Source organism: Zingiber officinale, chromosome 1A (assembly GCF_018446385.1).
Source record: "Zingiber officinale cultivar Zhangliang chromosome 1A, Zo_v1.1, whole genome shotgun sequence".
In the NCBI taxonomy this organism is placed as follows: Eukaryota; Viridiplantae; Streptophyta; class Magnoliopsida; order Zingiberales; family Zingiberaceae; genus Zingiber; species Zingiber officinale.
This window is the reverse complement of record NC_055987.1, coordinates 137,059,934-137,076,196: the sequence shown is the minus strand read 5'-3', so window position 1 is coordinate 137,076,196 and position 16,263 is coordinate 137,059,934. Positions and strand designations below refer to the sequence as shown.

Genomic DNA, 16,263 nt, shown 5'->3' with positions numbered 1-16,263 from the left:
TCTCCCCTATAGCAATGATAAATAAATCATGAATACAAGACCACAAGGCCACATAAGAAATAATCAACATTCCACACAGCTGGAACATACACAACCATGCAATTATATACTCAGCATCCTACACAGCTGTACTAAAAATAAAAAGAACATAACCACACAGTTATATAGGCAACCCACACAGTTGAAATAGAAAATACAGCGAAAGATAATAAAACTACATAGCCTATATGATTGGTATAAACACAAACTACATAAGATAAAACACTAACTGTATGTCGACATGACTTATATCACAATACAAACTCAAAATGAATAAATGGGGCCACAAGGCTCAAATCCAAAGGCAAGTCGAATCACTACACACCAAGTCCAAAAAACAAAGTCAAAATAGCACAGTGTAAAATAACCAAAAAATGGATCTCGGATGTGACGTGGGACTGACAGTCAGGATCCTCCAATCAACTTCTCCAACATCTACTTATTACCCGGCGAAAGAAAAACTAGTACAAGGGGTGGTGAGTGCGGATCACTCAGTGGGCAATAAGAATATAGTAGTACATGGATAAAAGTGTAAGGCGATCAAAGATATACAATCTCAGTAGGAAATAAGAATATGATCATATATCTATGGCATAACAAATGTACATACCCGTACCGGTCTAACACAAATAGTATAATGATCAGTATCTCACTAGATATCAACAACAACCCTGCTCAAAACACCTAGACTATATATATATATATATATATATATATATGACAATGTAACCATATATGATAAACAGTAATAGATCATCAAATGTGAGAGCATCGCTCCATCACAAGAATACGTCATATGTGGGAGCAACGCTCCACAACTAGCAATCCATTGTATGTGGGAGCAATGCTCCACCACAAGATATACAATATATGTGGAAGCAACGCTTTACCACAAGCAATACAACATATGTGGGAGCAATGCTCTACCACAAGCAATACAACATATGTGGGAGCAACGCTCCACCAAAGGCAAATACAAATAACTAAGACATTTAGTTATCTAGCTAGGAACTACGCGAGAACACTCTACCACAGCTAACCCGTGAGCAGTCTAAAATGTCAGGGTCCCTGTCTGAATGAGAACACTTTACCACATAAAACCCGTGGGAAGACAAGCTGTAGCTATCTAACTACGGGCTACGCAAGAACACTCTACCACAGATAATCCGTGGGCAGCCTAGGGTATAACAACCACTGTCGACTAACTCTTACTTCAATCCACAATGGGAGGGAGCCCTAGTCGATAGGATATATACAAGTCCAAATGTATAACAATCACTATCAACTGGCTCCGACTATGAGGGAGGAATGGTCGTCAAAGTAGCTCGTACCACATGGGAGCAATGGTCATCAAACTAGCTCATACCACAAGGGAGCAATAGTTGTCAACATTCAACTAGTACAATGATGAACATGATGTAAATAATCATGACACTGATACAATGATCATCAATGCAACAACTCCCTTAACATAAGTACAATATAATCAACATGATCCTCCAATAGTATACACTAGACCTGTGTGAGCACTCAACATAGGCATAATTGACTAGATTCCTCCAATGGTACATTCCAGACATGTGTACACACCCCACACGAGTATAATCAACTTATTACCTCCAATAGAACACCAGACACATGTGCACACACAACACAGGTATAATCTATTGGGGATCTTGTGGCCGGCTAGAAGGGGTTGGATAAACGGTGCCCCCAATCGATTGCTCCCTATGTATTCATTAGCACAGTAGAATACAAAGAATACAAATACGAATACAAAAACTAAACTAAAGACAATAAGAAAGAACAAGCAAACCACTAACACATTTCCTTTAACATGGTTCAAAGATTAGGGCTCCTACTCCACGGCTACCCGTAAAGTGAACGATTCCTCAATCCTTTGGTGGATTAGCACCCAGCAAACTCCGGCCATCTCAAGTCTCCTTGTTCGTGGAGAAACCTCACCACAAAACTCACTAAGACCTCTTCGATTACACAAGCACTTAAGAACTAGTTGACTACTAATTAGGCTTTAACTAAGTTTAATTTTGTTACCTTAGCCAGCTATCCCAAGCTCCATCTTAAAGAGCTTCGGAAGAAACAGAAAGGTTGTTTACCGTTACCAGTCGACTGGTCTTTGCACCAGTCGACTGGTACCTAGCCAATGACTCTTTACCAATCGACTAGTCCTTGTACCAGTCGACTGGTCCCTGCCTTTTAGGCACAGAAACTCTCTGTGCCCACCCTCAGTCGACTGGTCCCAGTTCTAGTCGACTGGCACAACCCTAAACCTAGGGTTTTCCTTCTTGAATGCATTTCTCTCACACTCGGACCCTCACGACTCACTTGACTCTTCTTTGCAGCTTTGACCTCTTGCCTCGTCCCTCAGATTCATTCAAGCCCGCGGCTCATCCCTAATGTCATCCTTCGCGTATGCCTCGAAGTCGCTTCCCTCGGCTCTTGTCCTTGTTGCCTTCTCCACGGTCCCTCAGATGCTCCATCCTTCACTGAATCCGAAGACATCAAGTTAAGTCATATGTGTATCCTGCAAACCTGCACACTCATAAATACATATCAAATACAAGGGTGAACCTAACTTAAACCCTTTTTCCAAACACTAAAACACATGATCATATGGACCATTGAGATTGTTTCAACAATCTCCTCCTTTTTGATGTTTGGCAATACATTTAAGTTAGGAAAAATACAATAGCAAATAAACATGCTAAAAATAAATGGACTTATGTTGTCAAGGCTGCACACTTGGACTTACACCGCCGAATGGACTTATGTTGCTAAGGCTACACAACTTGGACTTATATCACCGAATGGACTTATATTGCCAAGGTTACATAACTTAGACTTACACCGCCAAATGAACTTACGTTGCCAAGGATGTACAGCTTGGACTTACACCGTCGAATGGAAAATGCAAACATGCATTGAAACCTATCCCAAAGCTCCCCTACACCTAAATGTTGGTTGCTACTCAAAAAACCTAATGGTTCCACTGTACAAAAATTTTGTACAAAGGTCTGAACCTTTTCCTAGCTACCATGTGTTCTTTTAAATTAAACTCGGATCGCCTGCGGAACTTAACACGTTTGATCCTAAGTTTAATTTATTTGTTCTTTTAGGTTTAGACTTGGATCTCCTGCGGAACTTAACACGTTCGATCCAAATCACTTAGGTTATTAATTCCATTAAATATTAATTTCCAAAATTAGCTTCCAGGACTGTATGGCGAGGCACATGGCCTTCTTGGATATGAGAACAACCACCACCGCCTAGACAAAACCTTTTAAGGAAAGCTAATATTTAATTTCCTTAAATAACTTTAGGTCAACCAAAAGGAACAATCAAATCACAAGGAAAAGAAAAATAAAAGAACACAACATCGAAAACTAATTCGAAATACTAGAATCGCATGCCTCTTGTATTTGGTATTTTATATGAAGATAAAACTAACATGATGCGGAAAACTATATTAGTTATACCTTACTTAGTAGATAATGACCTCTTGATCTTCTACCATATTCCTCTTCTAATCTCGGACGTTGTGTGGGCAACGATCTTCGGAGACGAGAACCACCAAGGCACCTTCTTCTTCTTTGCAAGGTTCGGCCACCACATGACTCAAAGGAAGGATGAGGTTCGACCACCACCACCAAGGTCCAAGGGATGCAAGAGCGAAGCCTCCTTTCTCTCCTTTTCTCCAAGCTAGATCTGGCCACCACAAGGACTCCAAGAGAACAAGATGGTTTGGCCACAAGAAGGAGAAGAGAGAAGAGGAAGAGGCCGACCACCAAGGAGAGAGGGAGGAAAAGAATAATAGAGTCGTTCGCACATGAAGACACCTCTACCCCCTCTTTTATATGTTAGGACCGAAAAGTAGCTAGAGGGGGGGGTGAATAGCTCTTCGCGTGCTCGTCGTCGGTGTTGCTCGTTTCTTCAGAGATATGCAGTGGAAATATAAGAAACAAAAGCATACAACGCTAACACGGATGGTTTACTTGGTATCCACCTTACAAGAGGTGACTAGTCCAAGGATCCACACCTACTCACGCACCCTCCACTATGAATAACACTCCTTTATGGTAACTACCAAAGGCGGAGAAGCCCTACAACACTCTCAATACAAGAAGAAGAAAGGGAAATACAAAATAAGCAAAAGCTTACAAGATGTTCAATAAAAATCCTAACCTTAACTTCTTCTTCTTGCTTTTGATCCGCCTCTTGACTTGGGAAACCTCCAAGAACCTTCAAGAACTGGCGATCTGAGCTTGAGAGAAGTGTGGAGAAGTCGTTGTGTTGATCTGAGATGAAATCGTGAAGTTCTAGGGAAGGAAATGAACGCCTGCGGCTTAAATCGACGCTAATGGTCGAATCCCGATCGATTGGAATGCTCCCAATCAATCGGGGAGGCTTTGGATCGATCCACGGATCGATCCAGAGCACCTCTGTGCTCTGGAAAAATGTCTGGATCGATCCAGCGCTTATCGCGCAAAGCAGCAGCGTCCCAATCGATCCACTGATCGATTGGGACCTCTGGATCGATCCACCGATCGATCCAGAGGGGTTCTGTTCGCGGGGACTCACCGGATCGATCGGCCGATCGATCCAGATCTTCTGGATCGATCCACTGATCGATCCAGATCTGCTGGATCAATTGGCTGATCAATCCAGATCTTGGTTTTTGCCCAAAACCAAGTCCAAAGCCCTCTAAACCAACATCTAGTCAACCATGACTTGTTGGTACATAAGACCTAGCATCCGGTCACCCTTGACCAGCTAGGACTCTCTCACCAAGTATCTGGTCAATCCCTTTGACCCACTTGGACTTTTCTCTTCTTGCCAAGTATCCGGTCACTCCCTAAGACCTACTTGGACTTTTCTTTCTCGTGCCAAGTATCCGGTCAATCCCTTTGACCTACTTGGACTCTCACTAGATGTCTGGTCAACCTTGACCCCTCTGGATTTCTCCTGCCTGGCTTCACTCACCAGGACTTTCCCAATTGCCTAGCTTCACTCACTAGGTCTTTCACCTGGCTTCACTCACCAGGATTTTCCTCCTGCCTAGCTTCACTCACTAGGTCTTTCACCTGGCTTCACTCAACAGGATTTTCCCTATTGCCTAGCTTCACTCACTAGGACTTTCCTCCCGCCTAGCTTCACTCACCAGGACTTCCTTCTGCCTGGCTTCACTCACCAGGACTTTCAGTCAAGTATCCAGTCAACCTTGACCTACTTGACTTTCCTTCACAATCTTAACTGGTCAACTTTGACCAAACGGGAATTGTATCAACAATCTCCCCAAATGAACAACTGCACCTGCATTGTCCATATCATCTAAACCCAATATATTGTCAAACATCGAAACCCAAACCAAGACTCAGGCTTGGTTAACCAGGTCAACCTTGACCTAGGGAATATTGCACCAACATTATAATCCTTGATCTTGGCAAATAAGGAAATTTAAATAAAAACTTCCTTAATTCTTTTTACCATGAAAAGAAAAAATTTATTTAATTAAAAATAATTTTTCTTTCCATTATAACATGGTCGGCCACTTATTTCCCCAAATCAAGGAGAGTTTTAATTAAACAAGAATTAAAACTTCCTAATTTATTTCCAGAAATTTATAAAAATTTCTCCAATAATTTTTAATCCCTTCATGGTTAGTAAAAAGGAAATTTTATAAATTAAAATCTTTCTTTTAAACATGTGGATAAAAAGAAAGTTATCTCTAAAAATTAAAACCTCTTTTAATCTACAAATAAAGAAAGATATCAAATCTTTTCTTAATCTTTTGAAGAAACTTATAAAAGAGAATATTTAATTTTTTAAACTCTCTTTTAAATCATGAACATGGTTAAAAAGGAAAGTTTTCTTAAAATATAAAATCCACCTTTTAATCAACAAATAAGGAAAGATTTCAAATTTTAAACTCTCTTTTAAACATGTGGATGATTTACAAATAAGGAAAGTTTTTACCAAAAATTAAAACCATCCTTTTAATCTACAAATAAGGAAAGAGATTAATCTCTTCTCTTAATCTTTTGTAGAAAGCTATAAAAGGAAATTTTTTATTTTTAAACTCTCTTTTAATACCATGATATCCACATAAGAAATAATTTTAATAAAAATCCTTTTTAATATTCTAGTGGTCGGCCACCTAAGCTTGGGACCCAAGCTTTGGCCGGCCACCAACTTGGCTCATCCATTTGGTCTTGGCCGGCCCTACTTGGGTTCCAAGCTAGCTTGGCCGGCCCCATTGGATGGGTAAGAAGGTGGGTATGTGGTGGGTATAAATCTCTATATACAAGAGGCTACGATAGGGACCGAGAGGAGGAATTGGTTTTGGTCTCCCGATGAAATTAAGCTTCCCGTGTTCGCCCCGAATACACAACTTAATTTCATCAATAATAATTCATTCCACTAAATAACTATTATTGAACTACCGCACCAATCCCAAATTACATTTTGGGCTCCTTTTTATTATGAGTGTGTTAGTCCCCCTGTGTTTAAGATGTCGAATGTCCACTAATTAAATGAGTTACTGACAACTCACTTAATTAATATCTTAGTCCAAGAGTAGTATCACTCAACCTTATCGTCATGTCGGACTAAATCCACCTGCAGGGTTTAACATGACAATCTTTATGAGCTCCTCTTGGGGACATTATCAACCTAGATTACTAGGACACAGTTTCCTTCTATAATCAACAACACACACTATAAGTGATATCATTTCCCAACTTATCGGGCTTATTGATTTATCGAACTAAATCTCACCCATTGATAAATTAAAGAAATAAATATCAAATATATGTGCTTGTTATTATATTAGGATTAAGAGCACACACTTCCATAATAACTGAGGTCTTTGTTCCTTTATAAAGTCAGTATAAAAGAAACGACCTCTAATGGTCCTACTCAATACACTCTAAGTGTACTAGTGTAATTATATAGTTAAGATAAACCAATACCTAATTACACTACGACCTTCTAATGGTTTGTTCCTTTCCATCTTGGTCGTGAGCTACTGTTTATAATTTATAAGGTACTGATAACATGATCTTCTGTGTGTGACACCACACACTATGTTATCTACAATATAAATTAATTGAACAACTACATTTATAATAAAGTCAGTATAAAAGAAACGACCTCTAATGGTCCTACTCAATACACTCTAAGGTGGCGTTTGGTTTATGGGTTTGGGAATGAGGGAATGGATTCATTCCCAAACCTTGTGTTTGGTTAATGGGAATGGAATCAAGATTTTGGAATGAAACCCAAAAATTTGGATATGGATGAAACTCACCCCCTCCCTTGGGTTTTGATGGAATAGGAATGTGAATTAAGTTTTAGACAAAAATACTCTTAGTATATTTGTTCATTTTTTTTTAATTTCACACACTCTCTCTCATCATATTTTCTCTCTCCTTATTTTATCATCACATTTTCTCTCTCAAGATACTTTCTTTCTCTATATTCTCTCCCATCATACACTCTCTCTCCTTATTTTCTCTCTCTTCATTCTCTTCTATCACACTTTCTCTCCCATTACACACTTTCTATTTATTTTTCATCATACTTTCTCTCTCATCGTACTTTCTCTCTCATCATACTTTCTCTCTTCTCAATCTCTCTTAGCATACTCTCTCTCCTTATTTTCTCTCATCACACTTTCTCTCTCTTTATTCTCTCTCATCACACACTCTCTTTTTATTTTCTCTAATCACACTTTTTCTCTCAGCACACTTTCTCTCTCATCATATTTTCTCTCTCCCCAGTCTCACATTTTCTCTCATCACACTTTCTCTCTCTTCATTTTTTTCCATCATTCTTTCTCTCAACCCACTTTCTCTCTCCTCGCCTTTTCATTTTCTCTCATAATACTTTCTCTCTCTTCATTTTTTCCATCACTCTTTCTCTCTCAACATACTTTCTCTCTCCTCAGTATCTCATTTCCTCTCATCATACTTTCTCTCTCTTCATTTTTTCTCATCACTCTTTCTCTCTTAACCCACTTTCTCTCTCATCATACTTTCTCTCTCCTCACTCTTTCATTTTCTCTTATAATACTTTCTCCCTCTTCATTTTTCCCATAACTTTTTCTCTCTCAGCACACTTTCTCTCTCATCATATTTTTTCTCTTCTCAATCCCTCCTATCATGTACTCTCTCCTCATTTTCTCTGATCATACTTTCTCCCTCTTTATTTTTTCCCAACACACTTTCTCTCTCATCACACTTTCTCTCTCATCATTTTCTCTCATCATAGGTTTCTCTCACATTCAACTTTCTCTCCCATCTAATTTTTTCTCTTATTTTCCTGTAAGGGTAAAAAAGGAAATTTAGGTTCATTCCGATTGAAAATATTTAACTAACCAAACATCATTTTTAAGAATGATACCCAAGCTCATACTTATTCTCATTCCATAATACTATGATACCCATTCCCATTCTGATTCCTAGGAGAGAACCAAACGCCCCCTAAGTGTACTAGTGTAATTATATAGTTAAGATAAACTAATACCTAATTACACTACGACCTTCTAATGGTTTGTTCCTTTCCATCTTGGTCGTGAGCTACTGTTTATAATTTATAAGGTACTGATAACTTGATCTTCTGTGTGTGACACCACACACCATGTTATCTACAATATAAATTAATTGAACAACTACATTTATCATAAATATAGACATTTGACCAATGTGATTCTTATTTCTAGATAAATGTTTATACCAAAAGCTAGGCTTTTAGTATACATCCTAACACTAAACTCCCCATTGAGCTAGGAATATTACCATAGGGATATTTAAGAGCCTATCTCAAGGCTCCCTTTACACAAAAGTACTTAAGATTTTCCCAACTAAACCTTACTTCTTCCCCTTTTCCTAACATTAAAAAAAATTCCAACAATATCCCAATTGTCAAAATCTTGATCATCAAACTGACCCTAAACTCATGTATTTATCTGCCATGGATCTCATACATCTATAAGAGTTGACCTGGTCAAAATTAGTGCTGAAAAATAGTATAAGTCTGGTATCAGTCGACTACCCCTAACATCAGTTGAATGTCCTCTTCGATACAACCTCACAAAAGCATTATGTGGTTGAAAAGCACTGTTACCAGTCGACCGGTACCCATTTCTAGCCTAATTCAGTATTCTGAATCTGATTTCAGAAATACACCAATAATTCCACAGACATCCAAACATTCTCAAATTTTGTATAGAGGTCTGTTTTGCCCATGCCTACTTAGAAAAAATACATTTAAAAATATATATATCTCAAATCCCAAGATTGACACAAAATCCAAAACTATCTAAATGGTTCAATTGAACCTTGACCTAAAGGCCTAGTTTTAACTTTCTCTTGAAGTATTTGCCCATACTAAACCGCAATACATCCCTGGCATTGGTTTATATGTCATCTATGTTGGAACCCCAAGATTATTTTGATGTGATCAAATAAGTTAAGTTAGGTCCTATTATGTTTAATCCCTATGTCTAAGTGTGCAGGAGCTTAGGAGCACAGGAAGTCGAGCGGAAGACGCGGCTAGCGAGAAGGACGTCACGGGAGATAGCCGACAGGCTCGGTGCGTCCGAGGGATGAGGTGTTGCGGAAGAGTACACCAGTGGATGAGAAGAGCATATGTGATGTTCGAGGGATGAGAATTCGATGAGGAAGGCTGCTCGAGGAGAATACCGAAAATTAGGTTCGGGTGAGCCCCATTCTGGATGGCCGAGATCACCCAAGCGAGTGGAACCAGAGTGAAAGACCCAGACCGAGACAAGCAGAACCGGAGCAAAGGGCCCGGATAAAAAAAGTCAACCATGTTGACTTTTGTGGGTCCGAGCACTCGGAGCCATTTCGGGCGCTTGGAAGGGTGGCTCCCGGAACCCTTCCAGGCGCCCAGAACTCAACTCTTATCAGAATCGACGTATACGTTGACCGACGTGACGGGGATAGAATTCTATACCACTCCAGGTGCCCAGAACCCTTCCAGGTGCCCAAAATAGTGCTATAAATATAGCTCTGATTTCAGTAGTTTAGACAACAACTTGTAATTCATTTCTTTCTGTTCTACTTTCATTTGTGAGTTGTTAACGTAGTAAGAGGCTACTCTGCTCGAAGGAGATCGTCATAAAGTGCGCTTCATTTTTCTTGGATTAGCAATCTTCTGATTACAAATCAAGTAAGTCTCCTTGTGTTTCTGTCTCTGAAATTAGTCTCTTAGTTTTTTATTACAAGTGTTCTTCATTAAGCTATAAGTCGAGAAAGGGTTGAGTTTGTTTTTGCAGGGTAATTCACGCCTCCCCTCTTCTTGGCCACCAAGGGACCAACAAGTGGTATTAGAGCAAGAACACTTCAAAAGGACTAACTACCGACCGAAGCAAAGAAACCAATGGCCGGACTAAGCATCGTTCCACCAAAATTCGAGAGAGACTTCACACACTAGAAATGCTAAATGGAGGTATTTCTAAAAACTGACTTTGAGATTCGTTTAATAATCAAGTATGTTTTTGTAGCTCCTATGAATCAAAATGGAGAGGAGAAGGAAGAGTCTTTGGATGAAGAAAGAATAAAATGATTCTGTAGTAAATAATCAAGCAGAATATCACTTGCTGAGCGTGTTGCTGCCTCAAGAAGTCAACTGCATCAGGAGCTACTCGTCGGCCAAAGAACTCTAGGAAAAATTCCTGAAACTCTACAAAGGTGCATCCGAAGCCAAGCTCACAAGACAAGACATACTTCAGAATAAACTGACGAATATCCATCTGGAAAAAGGTGAGAAGGTAGCCGATCTACACGTGAAGGTCAAAGAACTAATCACCGGACTCAAAAATCTCAGTGAAATGGTAACCAACCGGGACTCAATTTGCTACGCACTCAAGCCTTTCCCAGGACTCCAGAATGGACCTCGATAATCGACGCCTACTACATCTCAAAGGACCTGGAGGTAAGTACCCTAAAGGAACTCTTTTCTACTCTAGAATTACATGAAACTAGATGTGTAGGTACAACAAAAGAATCAACCTAGATTATGGCACTAAATGCAACCAAGAAGGATGAACTCGAGTCAGACTCAGAAGAAGGTCAAGAAGCTTACATGGTAAGGAATTTCAGAAAATTCTTTAGATCTAACCAATTTAAAGAAATGCAAAATAGGAAAAATCCAAGAAATAAAAGAAGAGTTCGATGCTACTAGTGTTAAAAGGAAGGACACTTAAAAGAGGGCTGCCTAGAACTCAAAAAGGAAAAAGGCAAGATGTCCAAGAAAAACAAGCACAAGACTCTAACTGCTACTTGGGACGACAGCTCATCATCAGAATCAAAAATAAAAGAATATGTCGGACTAACACTGATGGCAAGTCATGAAGAGCAAAGCTCCTCAGAAGCCAGCATCGATGAAGGGGGAGCGACTTCAGATGAATGCAGCGAAGCAGGGGGAGAGTCAGGCTTCAAGTATGATATCGTAAGTGAGGTATGCCTCTAGCCTCCTGATCAACTCTATTTTGGTATTAAGTTTATGGAAAAATCTATGTACAAGTTAAAAAATAAAAATGATAAATTAAAAATTGAAAACTTAGAAATAAAAAGAATTTTAGCAAAATAATGCCTGCTAGAAGATTTTGAAAAAGTAAAACTTGAAAATGTTAAATTAAAAGAAGAAATAGAAAACTTGAAAAATTATGCATGTTCAAATATTTCTATTTTTAGAAACTATAGAGGATTAAACTGGTACTATAGATTTCACAAAGGTCAGATAAAAAAAGTAACAAAATCCTATATCCCTAGAAAATACCTGATTAACCCTGTAGGAAGGAACCTATATTGGGTTCCAAAAATTTGTTTAAATTAAAAAGTGAAATTAGACTTAGAGCTTTCAGATAGAAGATTAAATATTTGAATTCATTAAAAGACTTTGTCTAGAAATGGTTGATGATCCAATAACCAAGAAGGTCTAGTGCCTCGCCACAGCCTGGAAGTCAATTTCTGAATTAAATATTTAATTGACAAACTGATAAGCATGAAATAGTTAATTAAATTCAATGCTTTCAATATTTGTCAAAGGTTTAACATGTGTTAAAAAAATTTAAAAACTTTTTCAAATTTCACTTAGAAATTTTTCTTTAATTGCAAACTTCATTTAAATTATTTTTGTTAAAACTTATTTTTTCTATTTAACTTAAATTTTTTTTAAAGTTATTTTATACGGTGCATAAAAATTCTATCTTTAAACTTAGAAATTTTTTTTCTGCTTGAAATTTTTTAACTTCACTTAAAAACTTTTTCAAATTTTAAATTATTTTTGTTAAAACTTATTTCTTTTCTGTTAAAATTAAATTTTTTTTAAGTTATTTTATACAGTGCACAAAACTTCTATCTTTAAACTTAGAAAATTTTTTCTGCTTGAAATTTTTCTGCACAAACATCAGAATTACCCTTAGACCTATTGTGATACCCCATTTTTTTAATGTGATCAAAGGGGGAGAAGGAATTATTAAGTCTAGGGGGAGGAATTATTCAAATTTCAAATTGTAAAATCTTTTTTGCACTAATTTGCAAAATTATTTATTTTTACATTATATTTGTTTACCCTAGCTTAACTTGAGTTGCTCACATCAAAAAGGGGGAGATTGTTGGAACCCCAAGGTTGTTTTGATGTGATCAAACAAATTAAGTTATGTCATGTTTAGTTTAATCCATGTATCTAAGTGTCCAGGAGCTTAGGAGTATAAGAAGTCGAGCGGAAGACGCGGCTAGTGAGAAGGATGACATGAGAGAGAGCCGACGAGCTCGGTGCGTCCAAGGGGCGAGGTGTCGCGGAAAAGTATACTGGTGGATGAGAAGAACGTATGCGACGTTCGAGGGACGAGAAGCCGAGGAGGAAGGTTACTCGAGGAGAAGGCCAGAAATTAGGTTTGAGTGAGCCCCATTCAGGATGGCCGAGATCACTCAAGTGAGCGGAACCAGAGTGGAAGACCCAAGTCGAGGTGAGCAGAACCGGAGCAGAGTGCCTGGACTAAAAAAGTTAATTGTGTTGACTTTTGTGGGTCCGGGCGCCCGGAGTCCGGGTGCCCAGAACTCAACTCTTAACAGAATCGACGTGTACGTTGATCGACGTGTTGGGGATAGAATTCTATCCCACTCTAGGCGCCTGGAACCCTTCCAGGCGTCCGAAACAGTGCTATAAATATAGCTATGATTTTAGTAGTTCATACAACAACTTGTAATTCATTTCTTTCTGTTCTACTTTCATTTGTGAGCTGTTAATGTTGTAAGAGGCTACTCTACCCAAAGGAGATCGTCATAAAGTGCGCTTCATTTTCCTTGGATTAGCAATCTTCTAATTACAAATCAAGTAAGTCTCCTTTTGTTTCTGTCTCGGAAATTAGTCTCTTAGCTTTTTATTACAAGTGTTCTTCATTAAGCTATAAGTCGAGAAAGGGTTGAGTTTGTTTTTGCAGGGTAATTCACCCCTCCCCTCTTGTCGGCCACCAAGGGACCAACAATCTATACATCCAAAACTAATCATCATGCAATATGACCCCAATGTCATATTTCCAAGCATGAAACACAACTCATGTGTGCCAAACCCCTAGGTTTGAGACTCAAATCCTTCTCTAAACCACTTTGGCACATTCCATGGCTCTTCTAGACTCCCAAGCAATACCCACTTGAGATCCATTGGTCATGGGTCCCAAATTGGCTCTTTGAGCTCCCCCTAGAGCTTTTATCCTTAGTCACCTCCCTAGGTGACCCATCTATTGTGGCTAAACCACAATTATACCCCTTAGAATATTTTCTTATCTTCTTGACCTTGGATATAACATCCTTCTCATATTTATATGCAACCCTAGCATATTTCTTTTCCTTGGCCTTGGATGACTCTCCTTTGCCATTATCATTTACCACCCTAGCATATGATTTCTCCTTGGCCTTGGAGGAACTAGATTAATATCCCAAACCTGATCTATCATTCTAGGGTCTTTGACTAACCCAGCACCATACCTAATCCCTTAGTTCCAACATTGAATCTCTTAAGAAATTTTTCTAACTTATCAAGCTTTGCCTTCAAAGCTTGATTTTCCTTTTTTAGGTTCTTAAACCTAGAGTCAACATATCCACCTTGGACATTCCTAGACTTACCCTTCCTAGGCATGTGTCTCCCCTTCATGGAATTAATGCCTTGGTTCTTCATTACCTTCTTCTCCTTAGGTAATGAGAATTTAACTTGTCTAGGTCTATCATACATAGGTCTCCTAGGGTTATGATTTACATTTACCCTACTCCTATCATGATATCTAAAATCAAAATTTTACATGGGTAAATAATGAAAATTATTTTTAGCATGCATGGGAGAATAAACATTTGAATTATTATTTAAATTAGGGTACACCTCCCTTACCCTTAAAGCTCCCCCTTGACTTGAGCTCTTTTTCTTCTCCCATTTCTTCAAATGCTCCAACTTTTTGAGCTCTCCCTTACTTGGGCATTTTTTGTGGTAGTGTCCTTTCTTACCACATGTAAAGCATCTAATATGCATCCTCCTCTTTTGGGCTTCTTCATTCCTACAACCCATATTAGTGTTTAAATTAACTTGAATGAGTTTAGGAGTTACCTTCTTCTTACCCAATGGACACATACTCTTGTAGTATTCCTTCTCATTGCAACTGAAGCAAATGATGTGGTCTTTCGACTTGTCTTCGGTGGAGATGCTCACTAGGTTGACTGCTTCCAAGACCTCTTCTTCATCCATCTTGGCTTCTTCTTCAACCTTTGAGGATGTTTCCTCTTCCACACTTGTGGATGGCATTTCTTCATCCTTCTTCTCTTCGGAAGTTGAACACACGTGATCTTCTGGTTGCTCCTCCTCCATTTGAGCCACTTCATTCCTTTCTTCAGATTTCTCCTCTTCGTGTGTAGGCTTGAGTTCTTCACCTAAAACCATCTTTACCTTGCTTCATAACTCATGGGCATTCTTGTATTCACTTACATGACTTATCACATTAGAAGATAAAATATCTATCAAAATTGATATTACCTTATCATTTGCCTTTAATCGTGAGGTTTGCTCTTCCATCCAATAGTGTGGTCGGAGTTTCTTCCCTTTCTTGTCTTTTGGGACTTCAAATGGTTCCTCGACTACCATCATGGTGTCCCAATCTGTCTCGAAGAAGTTCTTCATTTTCACCACCCATAAGGTGATGTCCCATAAGCCTCCTTCATACTTTGGCGGTCCTATCAAGTCGTTCATCTTCTTAAGTGTTGCTCTTCTCGATGGTTAGTCCGGTGAAGTGTGACCTTGGCTCTGATACCACTTGTTGGGGATCTTGTGGCCGGCTAGAAGGGGGTTGGATAGACAGTGCCCCCAATTGATTGCTCCATATGTATTCATTAGCATAGCGGAATGCAAAGAATACAAATATGAATATGAAAGCTAAGCTAAAGATAATAATAAAGAACAAGCAAACCGCTAACACGTTTCCTTTAACTTGGTTTGAAAATTAGGGCTCCTACTCCACGGCTATCCGTAAGGTGGACGATCCCTCAATCCTTCAGTGGATTAGCCCTCGACAAACTTTAGTTTTCTCAAGTCTCCTTGTAGGTGGAGAAATCTCACCACAACACATACAAGACCTCTTGGATTACACAAGTACTTGAGAACTAGTTGACTACTAGGTTTTAACCAAGTATAATTTCGTCACCTTGGCCAACCATCCCAAGCTCCATCTTATAGAGCTTGGGAAGAAACAACAAGGTTGTTTACTGTTACTAGTCGATTGGTCATTGCACCAGTCGACTGGTGCATGGCTAACGACTCTTTACCAGTCGACTAGTTCTTGCACCAGTCGACTGGTCCCTATCGTTCGAGCATAAAAACTCTTTGTGCTCACCCCAGTCGACTGGCACAACTCTAAACTTAGGGTTTCCCTTCCCGAGTACATTTCTCTCACACTCAGACCCTCAATACTCACTTAACTCTTCTTCTTAACTTTGACCTCTTGCCTTCAAGCCTACTTCCTTTGGCTCTCATCCCTCAGATGCATTCAAGCTCGCGGCTCATCCCTAATGTCATCCTTCACATATGTCTTGAAGTCGCTTCCCTCGGCCCTTGTCCTTGCTATCTTGTCCATAGTCCCTCAGATGCTTCATCCTTCACTGTCCTTGCAAACCTGCACACTCATATACACATATCAAA

The 16,263-nt window shown here is 39.1% G+C and overlaps 1 pseudogene; it reads right to left on the bottom strand.

Moving 5' to 3' along the window:
• The window catches only part of LOC122003602, a 28,067-nt pseudogene extending 13,055 nt beyond the window's left edge, over nt 1–15,012 (bottom strand).
• Nucleotides 15,013–16,263: the final 1,251 nt, after the last annotated feature.